At 46.0% G+C, this 20,175-nt stretch overlaps 1 protein-coding gene across 1 annotated transcript in view; it reads left to right on the plus strand.

Moving 5' to 3' along the window:
• Positions 1–20,175, plus strand: part of CAPN13 (calpain 13) — a 131,678-nt gene that overhangs the window by 43,432 nt on the left and 68,071 nt on the right. The window contains exon 3 of the mRNA XM_072937958.1: positions 8,916–9,137. The gene's annotated coding sequence lies outside the window, so the exon portion shown is untranslated. The remainder of the gene's footprint in view (positions 1–8,915; positions 9,138–20,175) is intronic.

The following is a 20,175-nucleotide window of genomic DNA, read 5'->3' on the forward strand; positions in this document are numbered from 1 at the left end:
TCCATTTATTCTTCAATGGACTTTTGGGTTACTTCCTTCTGTAGCCATTAAATGGCCTTCTATGACCATTTGGTGATAACATTGCTATGAAGATGGGTTCTGTTTGAGTCCCTGGCTTTTACTTCTTTTGAATATATACCCAGAAGTGGAATTGCTGGATCATATGGTATTTCCATATTTAATTTTTTAAGGAACCTCCCAACGGTTTTCTCTAGTGAGTACACTATTTTACACTACCACCATCAGTGCACAAGGGTTCCAATTTTTCCAAATCCTTGCCCGTAGTTAGTACTTTCTGGCTTTTTGATAATAGCCATTCTGATGAATGTAAAGTAGTATCTCACTGCCACTTTGATTTTCCCTTCCTTAATGACTAATAATGTTGAACACCTATTCTTGTGCATCTTAGCCATTTATACCTCTTTTTTGGATAAATGTCTAATCAAGTCTTTTAGCCATTTTTTTAAACAGAGCAACTCCGTTTTTTTAATTACTAATTTTTATTTATTTTGACTTCCAATTAAAATTTGAAGAAACAGTGCCACTGATTTTTTTTTAAGAAAACATCTTTTAAAATGGCTTAATCTCTTCCATCTCCCATGTTCCAGGCCAGGGCTCTTTCAGGGTTGCACATTGCCTTACATACAGGTGCATCCTCATGGACACACACCTTCAAGTTCCAAGTTGCTTTTCAGTCGTCAGAACTAATTCTTTCTCCATAGTGATGGTATGGCATTTTTCTGGCTAAATCAGTATATTTAATAAAGGTATCAACAGATTAGAATTTCAGACCACATTCCTGGAAACAAAGGTATCTGGGGAAAAGGCAGTTTCTCACCCAGGGGCTCCTCACTGCTCTGTGAGATCCAATGCAACAAGCAAGCTAAAGAAGGAAAGGAGAGAAAGCACAGTTGGTCTGAATTCCTTATCTCCAAGACTGGTCCTGACCAGACAGCATCTCTCAGAGCCAAGCATCCCTACACCTCACTTCTTACTAATAGAAAGAACTCAGGTACTGAACTGCAGGGATTCGAGAAAAGCTTCAACTAAAAATGGGAAAGGAACTATACTTCTTGCATTTTATTCATCATCTGCCTTTCTCTTGTTTCTCATGCTAACACACCTGGTCATTGGGTTAAGCCAGTTCAGATTGATTCCTTAGTTAATGGCATTTGGGAGCTTATTGGGGTCTGTGAATGAAACTTGTCTTTGAAATTCAATAAGGAACAGAAGCAAGTCCAATCCTTGTATTTCATAACTCAGACTTGAGCTCTTCTCTCCTGGTCCAGAGTCAGCCACATTCTGTGGAGACAGGGCAATCTCTTGAAGGACATGCTGTGCTGTAGCTGTTCCAAACCACAGACAATATTTAGTTTCTCAGATGTTTGGGTTATCAGCTGAGTTTCCAGATTTGCAGCAAATAATCTAGTTTTCTATGAGTGAATGTCCCAACCTCAGTTAATGGTCATGAGGTACAGGGTTGACCTAGATTATTGAAATTCGTAGGTTCTCCTCTTCTAGCCAGTAGGGCCAACATTGTAAGTCCTTCTTCTGACAACTTTCTATGTTAATTTGCCAGGATTTGCTGTAATAAAAATACCACAAACTGAGTGGTTTAAACATCAGAAATTTATTTCCTTATAGTTCTGAGATTAGAAGTCAGAGATCAGGATGTCTCTGAAGGCACTCAGCAAGATCTGTTCCAGGATTCTTTTATAGCTTCTGGTATTTCCTTGTTTTGGGCAGAGGTAACTCCAGTCTCCACACGGCGTTCTCCCTATATGCATATCTGTCTCTGCATCCAAAATTTCCTCTTTTCTAAAGACACCAATTACGTTAGATTTGGGCCCACCTGAATGACCTCAACTTAACTTGATCACCATCTATCCAGATTAGGTTACATTCTGAGGTACTAGGGGTTAGGAGCCCAACATTTATATTAGAGCAGATAGTTCAACCCACAACACATTCCAACAGCCTATAGTTGCAGAATGTTGGTCTCAATTCAGACAGGAGTCAGACCCAGGCTTCTTATGAACCTTTCCAGGGCTCCCCTATAAAACGAAGGGGTAGAACAGGTTATCTTAAGACTGCCTTCTAGCTCTAAAATCCTCTAGGCTTAGAATATCTCTTCCCCTTCATCAAAACTTTTCCATTTGATGTTCAGTCCCTGTGTGCCTGGCTCTCTACTAAGGACTCTCTCAGTAACAGGTTAAGTCACTTGAAAACAACTTGAAACCAGTGAAATGACACTTGTCTGCAGAACTACAAATGTCCTTGGTGACAAAATTATCCTGTGTGGGCTGGGAAACCCACCCCACACAGCAGGCATTCTGAAGCTGACAATGAGGGCTCCCCCAAAGCACTCAGCACCCAGACTCCAAGCACTTACTAGCACAGGTTTCTGCTTTGCTAGCATCTCTTCACACAGACATTTGAGTCTGAGTTAGATGGACATCCAGCTTTGCATGCCCCCTACAGGCCCATCACCCGTGGGAGAAGCCAGTGGGAAACACTGGCATGTGTGTTCCCCGTGGGAGGAGTGCATTTTCCACTTTTTTTCCTTTTCTTTCCCCAACCCCTGCTCACTGTGGAAAAACTTAAAACTGTAGAAACATGTAAAGAAGGCATGAAAACAATCAACCACAGTCTTACCATTCAGAGGCAGTTACTGTGCCAGCTTGTGATTTTTACTTCCGGAATTTTCCTGAACCATTGTATAGCATAGTTGAAATCATATTGAGTATATTATTTTGAGCCCCACTTTTTTTTTTCATTTGATAGTCTCACAGAATTTTGCTAAGGCTGGTTTAATCAGCCTCATAACAAATATCATTTGGGCGAGTGTAACCCCATTGATGAAGCAGAAATCCAGTTTGAGTCAATTCTTTGGCTCCACGGGTGGTTGTTCTCCACATTGACTCTGGGGTTTCTTCAGGCCCAAGAGGATCGAGGAGGTGTCTTATTTACCATTATCACACTCTCTCCAAATTATAATCCCCCTCTTGCCAGGTCACCAATGAAAGGAAAATTGGTCAAGGCACTTCTTGGCACTCCAGTGAGAAAAGGAGGAATCTGAGAATCAACGAAGTCCAGGGCTAAATGTGGGGCAGCACCCAGAGACATTACCACTGAGGGGTCAGAGTGTCCTGAGTGTCCTGAGGGGTCAGAGAAGGTAGAGAGAGAGCCCAGGTGGGCACGGCTCAGCTCACGCATACTCCATCGCTGCAGATACTTGCTTGCCCACTGCATTAAATCCTCAGAGACTCCACAAGGTACTCATTCATCAGCCCCACTTTAAAGTTGGTGTAATGGATGATGAGATGCTCATTCAGGACTGAGACCTAAATGTCATTCCCTTCCTGCTGGGCAAGTTGACAACTGAAGACTCTCAACTGAGTCCCTCTCCAGGCATTTCCCTGAGCCACCCTTGACTGAAGAGAATCAACCTCATCTGAGGTCATGCCCTCTCCCCAAAGGCAGCTTGCCCCTTGCTTCAAAGTGGGATAATTCTGAAGGGCCAGAGTCTAGACCTGCCCATGGGGTTAGCTGAGACCTTTGTGGCAATGGCCTGCACCCATTTTCTTCTGTCCATAACCCCTCTCTATCCTGGACTTCTTCCTTCATTCCCTTACAAGCACTGATCCCAGCAACACTCCCCAGTAAACCCTATACACATAAATCTTCTCAGTCTGTTTCTCTGGAACTTGCTCTAAGACCATTAGACCATGAGTCATTGACACACTGTGAAGGAAGGGGGTACAGAAATGCACACCTTCCCTCTAGGACTCCTGAAGACCGGGTGCTCCCCTAGCACCGCCCTGAGGGAAAAGAGGAGTGTGTATAGGGGAGGCACAGTGCTCTCTGAGAAAGAGCAGGCCTGGATAGGGTGGCAGAACAGGAGCCTTTAGATAGCGAGAGGTGTGGTCCAAGCACTGAACTATTGGAAGTATCCCCACTCATAAGAGAGACAGTAGAAAATGACCCAGGAAGTGAGAAAGAGACTAAACCCGTGCCTCTCAATCGTGGCTGAACACTAGAATCACACAAGGATCTTTTCAAATACATTATTACCAGGAGCACTCTCACTCAACCCTGAGATTCTGACTTGACTGGTCAGGGGTAGGGCCCAAGAGTGGTTTTTAAATCTTCCCAGGTGATTCTAATGCACAGGCAGAATGGCAAATCATTTAGCTGTCAGACACGTTTACTCTGCCCTCTGCTGGACGGGCACTGACTTACCACTGAAGATCATTCACTGGACCCAGGGCTGAGCTGGCAGAGGGGTCTCTGTGAAGGCTGGGAGACCCCTCTGACAGCACCAGTGTGCCAGCAGGGCCCATGTGTGCATGTGATGAGGAGGATGCCTTTTCTAAGTAGTGGACCAGCCTCAACCAGGGCTACTGCAGGGATTCACTCTCAATGCATGCTCCCCTGAGACGCCTGTCAAACCTGTAGATTCTCTGGCCCCACCCCAGAGACCTACTAAACAGAAATCTATAGGGTGAGGCCTGGAAATCCACGTTTTTTAACACACCCCCAGCGTCCCCTCTCAATGAATCTTGTGCACTTAAGTTTGAGAACTGCTACTGAGAGCTCGTTTCCAGGGAACTTGTTCTTTATACCAGTTAGCTGATAGAAAAGCTTTGCTTTCTTTGCAGCAAAGGCCTGCTCACCTGCTCCTGGCACACTGGAGCAGGAGTTCAGTTCCTCGATGACCAGATCAGCTCGCCAAGGAGGATCTGAGCAGAGCCTGAGAATCCTCTTCAGCAAATTCTTTCTAGTTAGTTTTTTTGTTTTGTTTTCTTTTTTTCCCTTTTAGCAGCTCTGGTAAACATGGCTGGTGAATTGCCCCAAATATTTTTTCTTTTTTTGTATTGTGCCATTCAATCGACAGTTTTGCATAATAAAAGGTTACCATGATGAGTGAACAAGAAATGAATCAAGCTTGATTGTTCAGATGCAGAATTTGCCCCCGAGCACACGATACTTATCTTCCCGCTTGGCCCATTGTCTAATGGTGTAAGTATGGCTCGAAGGTGGATAAAAATAGATATTAATAGGCTTATACACACCTCCCCAGTAGCATCTCTATCAAGGAGGACGATTTTTGGGGTCACAACTGGCATCTCTGAGCCTGATCTTCACGCGGCCTCTGTGTATTCCTCAGACACAGTACTCGGCAGTTTTAACTTCCTCATTCAGTTACTTTATGAGGATGCCATCATTCATATTAATGAAATTACTTTGATTATCTTCCTAGACAGTGTGTCAGTGGGCAGTTAGCAGCCCCATAAAGAGCACCATGCAAATTTTCTGCTGATTCAGACCCAGGGTTTCCCCTTTCTTTTTTCTCTAAGGCCCCCACTGCTCTCCTTTTTTTTTTCTGGGGATTCATTTATCTGCTCTGTTGTAGCTCCTTTGGTCACCCCAAGACTGGCTTAGATGGAGACAGTCTCTTCAGGACATCCCTTTCTTTCCATCCCATCAGATGAGCATAGACATCCTTTTTAGTGAATTTTCTTGTTCATTACGTTGGGGGACAGATGGGGAAGCCCAGAAACCCATGGGCAGAAGCTGCGCTGGCTTGACTGGGCTCCGGCTCTTTTCAGACAAATGACTCAAACCAAGCAGTCCTGCCGCAGCCCCATGTGAATTTGGGTTGGTCCTGCCACCAGGTTCAGTGTCTTCCTAGTCCCTGTAGGAACCTGCTTATCGATCTTTGGCCTGGGCACCCTGCCTCTTCCTCCCCAAGGTCTGCTCACTGACAAGGTCAGTCACTGATTTTTCTGGGCAAGACCATCATTTCCCCACCCGGTTACCAAATGCCTTTCCTCTCTCTCTTCAAGCCATTCTGCACCAACTTGGAACCCATCTTATCTGTACCTGTCCCTACTCCACCCCGTTTTTCACCTTTCAGGAAGAAGGAAGGGTTTTCTACAGGCCCCTGGGATAGCTCAAAAATGAAAGTAGGGGTAAGCTTACCCTGCTCCGCCCTAGCCCACTCACACGCATTGACTGACCTACGCCTCCTTGCCTCCAATTTCTGAGAGTGTCTGTACTGAGGAAGCAAGCAGTAACAGTCTTCTATCCTGTCGCCTCACCCATCTGTAGTGTCAAGACAGTTCTGGTTCATGCACCTTCCTCAGGCTGCAATGACAGTGACCACCCTCGGACTGTGCTTTCATGGACATGGGTGCCCACTGATGGAGCTTACCCTGACGGATGCCAGAACATTGGAAGGGACAGAGCAGCCCCCAGTGCCCCTGCCCTGGCACGGACACACATCTGTCAGAGTGCTGGCTTCCTGCTCCCTCAGCACAAGCAGGACTTGGGCTTCCCCAGTCTTGCCCCACCACGGCCATCAAACCAGAGGGCCACAAAGGGGTCCATCTCCCTTCAGCCCACCCATTACAGAGGTTTCCACATAGGTAGCAAAGCTCATTTCTCCTTGGACAAATGCCTCTGTCTTTCTTGGGTTGGCAGCATATGACAACACCAGAAACATACATCATGTTAGTCTCTGTTGCTTTCTTCAGGCAATACTGCAGTATGTAGACTTACTTGTTATTGAAACAGAACTTTAAGAAATGAAGGAAGATGAGTTTCATTTCCCTTTCCGGACGTTCTCTTCATCATTGTCAAGCTCTGCTTCCCTGGCCTGGGGCATCACCTTTATCCTTCCCATAAGAGTCCATAGTTTCCACCTGAGAAGTCCCTGTCTCTCTCCTAACCTGGTTCTCCTGAACTCCCACCAGCCAGGTACCACGTCTGGCTTTACTAAATAACAGCCACTCTTTATTGCAAAGTTACTGTGAATCAGACTTAGTAGTAAGCAGTTCACCCGCCTTTGCTTTTTTTTTTTTTTAATTCTCAAGATGGCCCATGAGTCAGATTCTATTATTATCACCATTTTGGAGTAAGGAAACAGGCTTGGTGTTAAGTAGCTTGTCCAAAATTTTACAATAAGTACGTGGTAGAGTGGGACACTTGGGTTTGAAAACTTGAGTGTTTATTAGTGCTCCTCTTGCGGATAGTGTTAGATTTGTTACCTGTTGCTCTGAGTCTAAGAGCGTGACTCAGGCAGTTCCTAATCTGTCCAGAACACAGTCCACAGCCCAGCACTCAAGCTGGGTGAGCCTACACATCACACTTCTTGGCACTAAGAAAAACCATCCCACTTTGTTGACTTGACTTCCCCTGCCACACACACACACAGATGAATGTGAAAGTACGTGAAATCTGTTAGATGATCCATTTGATTACATGGCAAATACTCTGGATACTTACTTGTTTGTTCTACCACAATAGTCCCCTTTGTCATATTTTGCAAGGACTTTTGATTTAATTCCCTAAATCAACACTGAATTTGTTTTCTTATGAACAAGGAAGAGGATGGAGCTTATCAGATTGCACAGGACCGGGGTCAGGTTACCTTGGGGCTCTCCTGGAGGATAGTGATGGGAAGAGGGGTTACCAAGGGGGCTTTGGGGCACTGGTAATGTTGCCTCCTAATCTGGGTGCTGCTGACTTGGGTTTCACTTTATGCAAATCCATCAAGCTGTCCACCTGGGATATGTACTCATTCCTGCCTGGACCACCTCAGTACCCTCCTCTTGGCGGGCTCCCCACCATCCATCACTCCTTAGTGGAGCCTCTCGTGACTCCTCAGTCAAGATGAGGTTTCCCTCCACAGCACTGATCACAAGTGAAATGATTCTGCTGATTTTGTAGGTCCTGGTTTCCTGTGTGGCTCTCTTTAGATTCTAAGTAACTAGGGCTCACTGAGTCTACTCATGTTGATGTTGTCTCTTGGGCCCAGCACAGTGCCTGGAACAGGTGGCCACCATGAGATAATTTGTAAAGGAATGATCAAGGCAGGAGAGATGGAATAGAAGGGTGGACAGAAGAAAGTGAAAAGAAGAGAGGGCAGGAGGAAGCATTGTCTCCAGGATCTGGTATTTTGAGGCATGCACCACAGACATGTCTGTCCATTGATTAATTATATTTGTACAACAATGTGTTTATTGTTTACTGTATTCATGGTGAAAGTTCTAACAGAGTGTGTCCCGTGGGGTGCTGGCATCCCAGTGAATAAAAATATCAGGGAGACGAGGTAAGAATCATAAACCTCACTTCACAGATTAGTCAACTGAGACTCAGAGGGGAAGGGACTTGCCTATGCCAGCCAGAAACTGTAGAACTGGGATCAAAACCCACTTCCAGTCATGGAGGGACCCCTCCCGCCCACCATGCTGCCTCCTGGGGTGTGGTCTGAGCCGCACTTCACAAGTGCTCTGATGCGTCCTTCTATGTCTGAGACCCCATCTCTCCCCAGCCATCACGGGTGGGGATGTATCCAGCCCATCAGTTCCCGGTGATTTCCACATTTTTTTCTTGCTTCTCCTATTTCATCATCCTCGCCTGCAACACAGGGGAGCCAGGGCTCTCAGGGTTCTGGAGTCGGGAAACGTCTGCTTTACCTGCCTCATCTCTTTCTCCACGACCCATTAAGCTGGGATGGTGCGGAGACCTTCCCTGGGTCTCACCACGCCCAGGGGTGAATGGGGTCTGCCATTTTATTTGTGGAGAGAAGATGCTCTTTCTGCACAGAGCCCACGTGATGTGATTTACTGGGAGCATCTACGATGATCTTCGAGCTTCACGTGGCGAGGGTACATTCCCCCATGAGAACGAGGCAGGAAGGAAGGGCGATTCCCCACTTCCCTCAGCATTTCCTCTGAAATAAAACTCCCTGAAGTAACAAGAAATGGAGTTGTCTAGAAACAGTGGAGGACCACAACTCAGGCAGCCAAGAAATCAGGAAGTGAGGTAGGATCAGGTGGAGATAGGCTCGGGGTGGAGCATCTTTGGGGAAGATTTGCAGTTAAATCCAATATCCTGTCTCTCTTCAGGAGGCGCCGAGGCCCGAGTCATTGTTTAACTAAGGTGAGGCAGTACCTGCTGTGCCCATATAAGGAAGAGCCTAAGGGAAGAAGCCAGCAGACAGCAGCCCTGCCAGGGCTATCACCCTGCCCTTTCTCCGGAGGGACTGCCACTGTCCTCCACCACCAGCCTCCTGCGCCTCCCTCCATCTCACAAAGCTGCTGCCAAGCCTCGGGGACCCGCCCAAACAGGTAGGTGTGAGTCGTGACCTCCCAGGGCTTTGGACCAAGACGGTACTCCAAACTTTAGTGAGCACAGAATTTCCCTAGTGAGCATCTTCATTATGTACATTCTGAGTCTCCACCCACTATGTTCTCAGTAGCTCTGAACATTGGGTATTTCTGATGCAAAAGATCTAAGGATAAGCTTTAAGAAAAACTAGGACAAAGGGTGAGTCGACTCCCTAAGAGAAGACGATCTAAACTTTACACGTTTCATACAGTGAGAGGATCTCTTAATCACTGAGTCACCTTTGCTTTCTGCTCATTCAGTCACAGCCTTGAGGGCTACATCGTCATAAGGGTACCCTGATGGCAGAAACCTTGTCTTTGTTCACCACTGTATAGTTTCTGACACAAAGTCGGGGTTTAATATTTGCTGAAGGGAGGAATGGGGCCCCGGGCTTGCCTTTCGTTTTCTAATGACCTAGATTAATAATTATACCAAGTTGGAAAGTCTGTGTTAATCACGAAGGGGCACTCAACACCGCTTCAGACACTCAAACGGCTCCCATGCTCCCGGAGCTGCTTGCCAGTCAGTGCAGGTGCCTCTGTGGCTGCAGAAGTTGTGTAATTGTTGCGATGTGATTCTGTTCTTGGGGAGACAGAGCCCTGGCTGTTGTGCTTGAAGCCAAGTTACAGATGTTTTCCCTGTGCAGTTACAGTCGGGTTATGACTTCCCGACTGCCGTTTGTCCTGGGAACTCTGCTGACTCCCAGCTGGTATTTCCTGGTCTTCCGTCAGCATAGCCTCTCAAATTGGCCCACCTGTGCCCAAGGGGACCTAAACTTTGTTTTCGTGGGTGATAGCTGCTGTTTTTGTAGGAGATAGCCACAGGAGAACTCAATAATTAGCCTATTGGGTGATGAGAAATAATGATCTATCAGTTGTGTAATAGACAAGAATTATACATGTGACGTGATTAGCCCCGGTTTGTAGGTGGGACAAGAAAGGTACCTGGGGAACGCCTTGCTGCTAAGCTCACACCAGATGCAGATGGCGGACTTAAGAGTTATTGGTCCTGGGGCCCTGTGGTGTCAGTTGTTCTCCTCTTTCATGTCTTATTTTGTTCATTTGGGCCCTCTCTTCTTCTCGGTGAGTTCTTCTCAGTGAGCCTGGCTAAAGATTTATCAGTTTTGTTCATCTTTTCAAAAAGAAAAAAAAAAACACCTCTTGGTTTCATTTATCTTTTTTATCTACTTATTTCCTCCCTGACCTTTATCAGTTCCTCCTGCTGACTTTGGCCTTTGTTTGCTCTCCTTTTTCTGATTCTTTTAGGCGGTAGGTTAGGTTGTCTGTTTGAGATGTTCTTGTTTCTTGAGGAAGGCCTGCACCGCCATGAACATCCTGCTCAGAACTGCTTTTGCTGCGTCTCATAGATTTTGGAGTATTGTGTTTCCATTTTCATTTGTCTCGAGGTATTTTCTGATTTCCTCTTTGAGTTCTTCGTTGGTAGTATTCAGGGAGTGAATCACTGGAAAGATTGCCTTAGAAGAAAAGGTGCTGGTGAGAAATATACAAATTAATGACCCATCTACTGACCCTGAGGGCTCACTCTGTGTCCAGCGCTGTGCTTGACCCTACCCGGTGTGCTCTCTGATACTGTCATTTGGGCACATTACATAAGCCCTTTGGATCCAGTTTCCTCCTCACTAAAGTGGAGTAACAGCAGCATCTGCCTTATACAATTATGGAAAGGAATTAAATGAGATAATATGCGTAAAGTCCTTAGCAGTGCCTGGCACATGGTAAGTGCTCAAAACATTTTAGTGATTACTGTTGATATTGTTGGAGCCTGGGTTCTCCGCAAAACAAAGCTTGAGGCAAAGCTTAAGTGCTAACGCTTCTCAGGGAGGTGCAGTACCAGGGCAGTGAGAGTGAGGGAAATGGGAAACAAGGAGGGGAGGATGGGAAGAAGTACAAGGTGACGTGTCACCCACCTCTCTTCACAAATAGACAGAGCCAGCTACTTGGCTAAAGCAGGGCATCTGTGGACTAGCTTTGCAGAAACACTGAGTCTTGAAACAGTCCACACGAGAGAGGTTGGAGAGGAAATGTACATGTCGCTCCCTTCTGTCTCCTCTCTCTCATGGCTCAAAGTTTGCCCCATGGGCAGTTAACACTTCTGAACCTCTGGCTGGTGCCATCTGGCCCCTTTGGCAGCGCCGAGGAAATCGAGATCCTCTTCCTTGAGGCTTGGCATCTCATCTGAGTCCAGAAGTGGTCAGAAGAGCCACTTCTTTGCCTGGGGTCAGCCCCAAAAGAGGACTAAGAGTCCCAGTGACAGGTGAGACCAAAAAGACCTGAGAAAGTGCATAAGATTAGTTCAAAACAGATCAAATGATCATTGTTAACATCTGCTGGACACTGCAAGGCACTAGTGTTTCCCAATCTAATGGAGCCCACCTCTTTCTCCCGTGAGACAACCATGAAGGAGTCCTCAGGTAGACTGGTCCACCCCAGCTCTCCTCGGTGTTTGTAAGCGGTCAGACTGAGAACATCCTTCGCCCTCTCAAACCTTTGTAAAGCAGAGCTTTCCACTGATAGACAGACAGCAAGAAAGCCCACAGCCATTTAAAAAACCAGAGCAGAATCAAGAGGAGAATATTGATTTTTTCTGCCACCCTTGTGGACTCTGTCTCTTGGACAAGCATGATACGTGGAACACTAATTCTGGAGCTGCTGCTGGGAACTCCTTGATCAAACACTTGAGTGAATGTTGCCTCCTACCTCCCCCTCTTTGGAGAGTCATGATTCAGATATATGTGTAAAGGCTCTGCCAAAACAAAGACACTGGTTGAACCAAGCGCATCAGCTCTTTACATATTCAACACCAGTTAGGAGCACTGCTCTGGACCCTGGAGACCCTGGCTTCAATCTCTCTTCTGTCTCAGTCCCTGAAATCTCAGGAAGCCCTTCTCAACCATGCATGACTTCTTGCTTCACACAAACCTTTTTGAATAAAAAATCCTGCAATATAATGTGAGGCCACGCACACTCAGTAGTCTGCAAAGCTGGTTCTCCAACAAACAACCAGAAAAGCTCAGCCAAACGTAATTTCCTCATCTTAATTATTAACATAGGTGAACAAAGTGATCTCTGCGGGGCCTTTCAATCCCTCGTAATCTATGGTGCTCATGTTGAAAAGCAGCTGAAGTTCATCTCACCCAGCTCCTGAGTTGCTTCAGAGATGATCTGTTTAGCTAATACATGAACGCAAATTTTTAAGAGATGGTGTAGGGGTATGGAAGTGAAGTCTTGCCCCATGGCACTCCCTCTGGTAGAGCTGTACTAGATGAGAGAAGTATTGAGTACTGAGGGTGATGACCCGGGCCGTGAGCTGCCTCCGAGTCCCCAGGCTGGCAGAGAGCTGCGGCTCTGGAGTTAACATGCTGACTCTGCCAGATCCACCACGAGGGGCCTTTAAAACTGAAAGTGGCCAAGACCTTTGTTTGATTTCTCTCCGAAAGGGTGGTCCGTTGGGCAGTTCTCTGCCCTCTGATCACTGACTGGGTCAGCCCTGCCATGCTGTGGATCTGGCCTGACCGGGAATGCCCACGCAGCTCAGAGAACCAAACCAGACCCCTTCACAGCCTGGGGACTAGAGAAGCTAGGGGCATATCTCCATCAGAACTGACCACACGCCTGCCATCAGGAGGCACAGCCAATTGGTTCTCAAGCACCTGAGGGAGCAGAGGTCACAGGAACGTTTCCCTGCTTCTCTTAGCCAAACATTCTGTCTTCTCCCAAGTCTAATCCTCAGCCAGCAGTGGCTGCCAACCAGCTGAGCTACATCATAAAGCTCACCTCTGAAATCTCCAGCTTCCTTTCAGGTACCCAAGTGAAGATACTTGCAGACAGCATTGCTGGGGGAGAATCTCAGGGCAGAGGCATTCAGGATGGGCTTGCTCCTAGGATAAAGGCACATTCCTTCAACTCGGAAGCTGTCCTGATCCAGTGCCAGCGTCTCTGACGCTGTCTGAGAACCCTGTCTTCCTTCACCTGGGTCACTTTCTCCAGGTAGGCACGGGACTCATCTGTGACTCCCTGCCCACCTCACCTGTTCCAGGATGTAGCCGAGGCAGCTGGAGGGAGGCGGATGTTTCCTGTGGCAGCATCTCCATCCTGTCTCAGGCTCAGGGATGGATGTCAGACCCCCCCCCACCTGGCCTGTCCTTCCTATCCCCTTCCCTTAGACCCCCAGCCGCCCCCAGCCCAAGCAGGCTTCTAGACCATTCTGTTCCTCTCTCTTCCGACTGTCTCTCCTTCTTACCCCAGCCCTCACCTTCACATGCTCTGGCCTTCTTGGATTTTTTTAGAAGTGGGGGTGAGAAAGAATGAAGGAAGGAGCATGAGAACCCTGAGAGGCTTAAAATCCCCCCTTAACCTGCTTTTCACTCACCCCCTTACACACACGTTTACACACAGGCTAACACACACAGAGCTGTTCTAAGTTCTGTCTTCCATGATGCTCTCAGACATATTTAATTCAGAAAGCTCTTGTTTTCAAGAGACTTTTCCCCTCCCGCTAGCTCTGGCCCTGACCCCACAAGCACGACCCCAGCCATTTGGGTGGAAGCTTGCTTTCAGAAAAGTCTCAGAGGAAGCAGCTTGGCCTGGGCCTTCTTAGGATACATGGCCGTCCTATGTCCCCAGGCTGGTTGCAAAAGGGAGTCTCTCCCAAAGAGAGACTGCTTGGCTGCTGGTGCAACTAGCCCTCTGTCCCCACCCCTGGCACCCCCACACCATGACGGGGAGTGGACACTGGCAGAGCCAGAACCAGGCTCCAGTCCAGGGCTCCGCCCACTCACCCTGAGGCCTCCGCGGGCCTGAGGCGCCCAGGGATGGCCGGGCACAGACCGGGATGCCCGAGGTAACGGGGCCAGAGGTCCAACTGCCGGTGCCCGTCCTTCTCTCTCCCCTGGGTGTGGCCAGAGTCAGTGCCCTGAATCTGTCACTGCAGGAGGGGACTTCAAAGAGCTGCACTGGGGAGTCTCGGCCATCGCACATCTGTCTTCCAGGTGTGCCTTGAGTACTCACATCTGAGGAGTGAGAAAGCGCAGTGGTGTTTGGATACAGTTTCCCCACTGCTGTCTGCTGGATCTGCACGTGAAAGCCTTTCGTTAGTGGACTTTGTCCCTCTCTGTGTCTAGGCCCTCCTGTCCTCCCCCTTTCTTCCTCGCCATCTCCGTCTCCACTGACGAGCTGCCTCTTTCTTGGTCTCTCTTCCCTCTCTTCCTCTCTGTCTCCTGCATTTTCTCTTTCCTTTTGTTTCACCTCACTGAAAGCCTAAGAACATAGGCCAGAAGGAAATCCTGTAAGAACACATTGACTATCTAAATGCGGTATCGCCTTCCAAAGACATCATGTAAGAGTCCCTTCACTCAGGGTGCAGAGAGGAGGGAATCAGCCCTCCCTGGCTCCTGCCTTTGGGAAGTGAGCTTGTCTGGAGCCACCTGGGGGGTTTGGATCAGAAATAGTAGCTCTTAAAACCAGATTATAATTTGATACATGACAGGCCCCAACTTCCTAAATCCCCCTAATTTGCTTAAGAGGGAGTTTGAATTAGCTAAGTGGGAAATATATCCTCTCTTCATAGGCGGAAAAAAAACCGTGCCCAGAAATCCAAGATCATGCCGAACATTACATGGTGTTTCTAGGACACATATAATTATGGAACCTGGAAAGAATGTTCTGCCTTGTCCTCAGAATACATCGACAGTCTGCTCCAGAACTTTCTGGGCCTCTCTTGTAATTGAATGACACATCAAAGAAATTTGGGGGTGAGAAGGAGAATGTTTGGTGCAAATACGTTTCATTTTTGTGTGTTTGCACGTGCTGACCCTAACTTAACTGAAAGGAATATTCTTTTCAGTGGGTTCCTGTTTCACTGCCTGCCCAACAATATTATTTAGCATCCATAAGAACCCACATTCTCAGCTCCAGAAATGTAGAACGTTACAGTTGAAAAGCACAAAAGATTCAGCCCAGCCTTCTCTGTGTTCTACTTGGGGAAACTGAGGTGAGAGGCGAAGTGTGGCTTGCCCACAGCCCACAAGTTGTTGGGGCGATGCACTCCTTTCTGCCAAGCAGGAGCTCTCTCTGTCACCCTACAGGGCGCCCTGGGAGGGACTCATCAGCTGAGGTTTCTGAGCTCCCTTAGGCTGTGAGTGCTCCAAGAGGCTGGGTCCATCTACATGGCGAGGCCACCAGCCAGAGAAGAGGCTGGGGTGGCGCCGTCTCTGGGCCCTGGAGAGCGGTTTCTGCTTCCTGCCTCTCTCGTGCCAGGCTGTTCCTCTCCTTGGCAGTCGGCCCCAGTGCTGAACCCGGAGTCACTGGCAGGCGATGGGTAGTTCTATTCTGAGCCCTCACTTCTCTGGCATCGGTCCCCCATCTGGATGCTTTGGCACCCACTAAATCTGAACTCACATGACAGGCTTCTTTCATCAGCCCCTCTCCCATGGCCCTTGAATTAGAGATTATCTCAGACCCCTCTCAGCTGTAAGGAAATAGACAGTAAGATGCCCCTTGGTGGGAACAGTGACATGCTTTGCTTACAGGCCAGATCACCAGCCTTGAAGGTGGGGGCTGCACAGGCATCTACTCCAAGTGCTGTCCAGATGCCTCTTGTTTGAGCTTAAGGCTCAATTTCCCCTTCTGCAAAGAGAGCCCTTCGTAGGCTTCCTCTGAGGCCACTTTCTGAGGCTGCAAGCCCCACTCATGACTGTCAGCCCAGTAAGGCAAGGAAACTCACTGAGATGATACTGAAGTGGGGGAATGACCCAGGGACAACACTGGTCTAGGTGTTAAATTCCATTTTAAAACATAAAATTTATGTTCATTTTCACCTTTCCACCACCTCTTACCAGCTGTCCTTGAGAAACAGTCACATGTCCTTCCAACTTACAGTAGATTTGCACATGCACAAGTTTCCCTTTTTCTCTTTCTCCCTCCCTCCCTCCCCACTCCTCTTTGCTGTGGGTTTCCCCTTCTCTCTCTATTTCTCTTTCTCTCTCCCCGAAAGCCCTGAGGTGTTCGAGGTGGCATGCAGCTGAGAGTGGTTTGCACGGGGCTTTTTTCTGCCACAGAGCAGTTAAGTGCCTTATTTTCCCCACTCGGGTGGCTAAATTATTCTCGATGTGTTAAACAGTGTAATTAAACACATCCACACGCCAGCGCGCCGGGCCCCTTCCCCCACCCTTCGTTGCTCCTTGTCGGCAGAGAGCGCATCAGCCCCAGCCTTCAAGCTCTGTTAGTTTTAATTTGAGTTGTGGAATTAGTAATGGGTTTTGCTGGAACACTGTTGTGGGAAATAGATCGTTCCTTGGGCAGGGTGTGGGCACCATTTCAAATGAGTATTTGTTAAGGGGAGAACCGTCCCTCGTCATGTTCTGCTACATTACATCAGATTTATTTCCATTGTTCTGGAAAACATCAGCCAGGAGAGAGCTGTGTGCATCACTCCCGGCCGGGGAACAACTGAATGCTGCTTCCCTTCTTACCGGATTGAAAACAAAATGCAAACAGGATCCCCCTTTGTTGCTGGGATGTGCTAAGCTCATCCTGGAGGACAGGTCAGCAGGGCAAGCCCTGCACCTGTCACTGGGAGGTCTGTCCCATCATATCACTGGCAGAAAGTGACTGGATATGGTATGTTGGTGGCAGAAATACAATGTGGAAGAAAAGCAATTGAGTGGAGAGAACCCCAGCAGGTCAAAGTGTAAGGATCTGCGCAAAACAAGAATTCTTCTGCAACCCATCCCTTTTATAATCGTCCAACCTCAGCCTATCTCCATTGAAGGGTGTTTATGCCATCTTGCCATTGGCAGCTCCTTCCTTCGGTGTGGTCCAACAAGACATCTGCTAGCCATGGTGGGGGGTGGTATTTAAATTTAAATGTAAATTAATTACAATAACATAAAATTTAAAATTCAGTTCATTTGCCACATTTCAAGTGGTCAAAAGCTACATGTAGCTAGTGGCTGCTATACTGGACACAACTCTGGGGACCTAGAGTGTGGGAAGTCCAGGAAATAACTGGCCAGTGCCTCGGGTACCCCTGCCTGGTACCGCACCAGGGCACTGGGCATCTGGGGAGATCCTGACAGGATGTGGTCACAAGACCTACCCTGTAACTTTCATTACACTCCATGCCATGCCCTTTATAAGAATCTCCTCACTTAATACCCACCTAATGGTTAAGAGGCTGGTTTTATTGCCACCACCTCCAGCCCACTTTGTATGTAAGAAAAGGATGCTCAGAGATAGTAAGGGCGTTGTTCAAAGTCATTCAGTCCCTAAGCCACACCTGGATTCAAACCAGAGTTTCAACCTGCTACTACAGGCTGTTGACCACCATTCGACCATTCATGATGTGACATCTTTTCTTTTTTCTTTTCCTTTTAAGGGACAAGGCAAGCTCCGTTTTCCAAATGTATGCATAGCCTTGGGAGTCAGAGAAGCAGCAAGGGGAAGCCCAATTGTGGGGCCAGAGGTGGTTAAATCCGTGCTCTCTCAGACCAGAGTTATTCTAGAGGGCTAGGGGTCAGAAATAAACTATAGGACTGGGTCCAACAGTCCCTGTGAATCCTTCAATTTGTCTGGAAATAAACATTCCATTTCCAATGGAAATAAACATTTCCAGATTTCCAATGTCCCAGGAAGTAATCTGTAGGTCCCTTATGTGCTTGGCTGATGGCATGTTTGTGCTAGTTAGAAAAAGTTATCACCCTTCCTAGGTGAGTACAACTGCGTGTCAGGAAGCCATCCTTGCAAGACCGTTCCCTCCCTGGCCAGCCGCCCTGTGCTACTCTAATACCCTTCTTTGGATATTATTGAGGGTGTTGATGTACCTCTTGGAATGAGCTGAACATAATGTAGGGTCAAGAGCAGCGCTGCACAGAGGGCTGGAGACATCCTGTCTGAAGCAACCTCTTACGCTGCTGTGGGATGTGTCACCACACTGCCTCTTTAGAACAGGAAGTCAGATGAGCCGCACAGAATATTTTCCAAACAAAATTTAGCCAAGGCAGATCCCACTCACTATTTACTTGCATGGTTAACTTTAAATGTGAAGACATTCATAGCTTCCTTGGTTGAATTCCATCTTCCTGGTTTTGAGGTCCTTTAGAATTTTGATTCTGCCATCTGCTTGGTTAATTTTTCTTGTTTTCTTTCTATCATTAAAAATGTGGGAAAGAGTTGAAAAGTATCTTCATTTTCATTTCAACCTCTTCTTCCAGGACCAAAATTAAAATGTTATACAGGACAAGGGACAAAGTTCTATGACTATTACAGTGCAATGATTGCAAGATAATCCAGAATCATTAATCTATGACCTCTGGTTCAAACGGTAAATGGTGTTTACTATATTTTACTTAACAGTGCTACACTATGCAGTACTTCCGTTCTGTAAAATACTATAGCAGTCTAGTCTGATTTCACCATCTTATATATGAGGAATAAAGGGTGATTTTTATCATATACTTTTAAGAATCAATATATGTATAATGTATATTATATATGTATATTATGCATATTATATGTAATAATATGTGTATTATTTTTAAAGTATTTGATCAAGATATTAGATATATATAATATGTATTATATATCTTGATTTTTTTAAGTATATGATATATAAATCAACACCTATGACTATATATATATGTGTGTGTGTGTGTGTGTATATATATATGGCTTTCTCCTGTTCCTCTGAAGTTGGAACTCTATTTTTAGAATAGAGAAAAAAAGAAAAAGAGAGGGAAAGTTAAATAACTGATTTTTGTAAGGCTATATCTGCTTCTAGAAATACATGCATCATTTCCTAAGTAGTCAAAGTGTTTCTTTTGCAAGTCCATTTCAGAATTTTGCTAAGAGTATCATTCTCCTTAAAAATATTATTATAGAGCTATAAAAATGTTTAATCAATGGTTTGAGGGAATGAATGTGTCAATTACAAATAAAGCTCCTGTTTTTAAGAGAAGATTCTCTCACCAAATTTCTTATATTAAGTTCCCATAAAAATTAACATTTGGCTCAATTTATAAAAATTAAACTTCTAAGCAAAGATTTATAGCATGTATATATTTGTATAAAATGAAGAATATCTGTGTTCCTCCAAAGACACTGTAAAGGAAGTAAAAAGATAAGCCACCAACTAGATGGTTGCCACCAACTAGGAGAAGATGTTTGCAACATGTATGACCAACAAAATACGAGTATCCAGAGTAAACAAAGAATTCTTACAAGTCCATAAAAAAAGATAACTTATAGACAAATGGGCATAAGATACCAATATGCATTTCATGTAAGAGGGAATATAAACAAAGAATAAACATATTGAAAGATGCTCAACCTTACCAGTAATTAGAGAGACACAAACTAAGCCTGCAAGGAGTGGCTATTTTATTCCCACCAGATGGGTGTGAATGAGTCCTGCCAGTGCTAAGTGTTAGTGAGGAGAGAGCAATGGGAACTCTTTTACATTGCCAGTGAGGTTATAAATTGGTACAACCTTAGAAAATACTGTGACATATTTAGTGAAGTTGATCACATGCATACTGTCAACCCAGAAATTCCACTCATACCATTCACACGTGCACTGGGTGGTCATACCATTCACATATGCACCAGGAGTGTATGAAAGTTCCAGTTGTTCCATCGCCTCATCCACATGTCAGTATTTTTAATTTTAGTGCAATGATATCTCATGGTGGTGTTAATTTGCATTTTACTGGTGACTTAAGATGTGGAATATTTTTTCATGTTGGTTATTGCCTATTTTTATATGTTTCTTGGTAAAATATCTGCTCAAATCTTTTGACCTTTTTAATGGGTTATCTTTCTCTTATTATTGATTTATAAGAGTTCTTTATATATTCTGGATACAAGTCCCTTGCTATAATATATTTGCTACCAATTTTTTCTCCTGGTCTGTGGTTTGCATTTTTGTTAATGGTGTCTTTCACACTTTTGATGAAGTTTAATTTAACCGTTTTTTTTCTTGTAA

The sequence above is a fragment of the Vicugna pacos genome, chromosome 15, assembly GCF_048564905.1.
Source record: "Vicugna pacos chromosome 15, VicPac4, whole genome shotgun sequence".
Lineage (NCBI taxonomy): Eukaryota > Metazoa > Chordata > Mammalia > Artiodactyla > Camelidae > Vicugna > Vicugna pacos.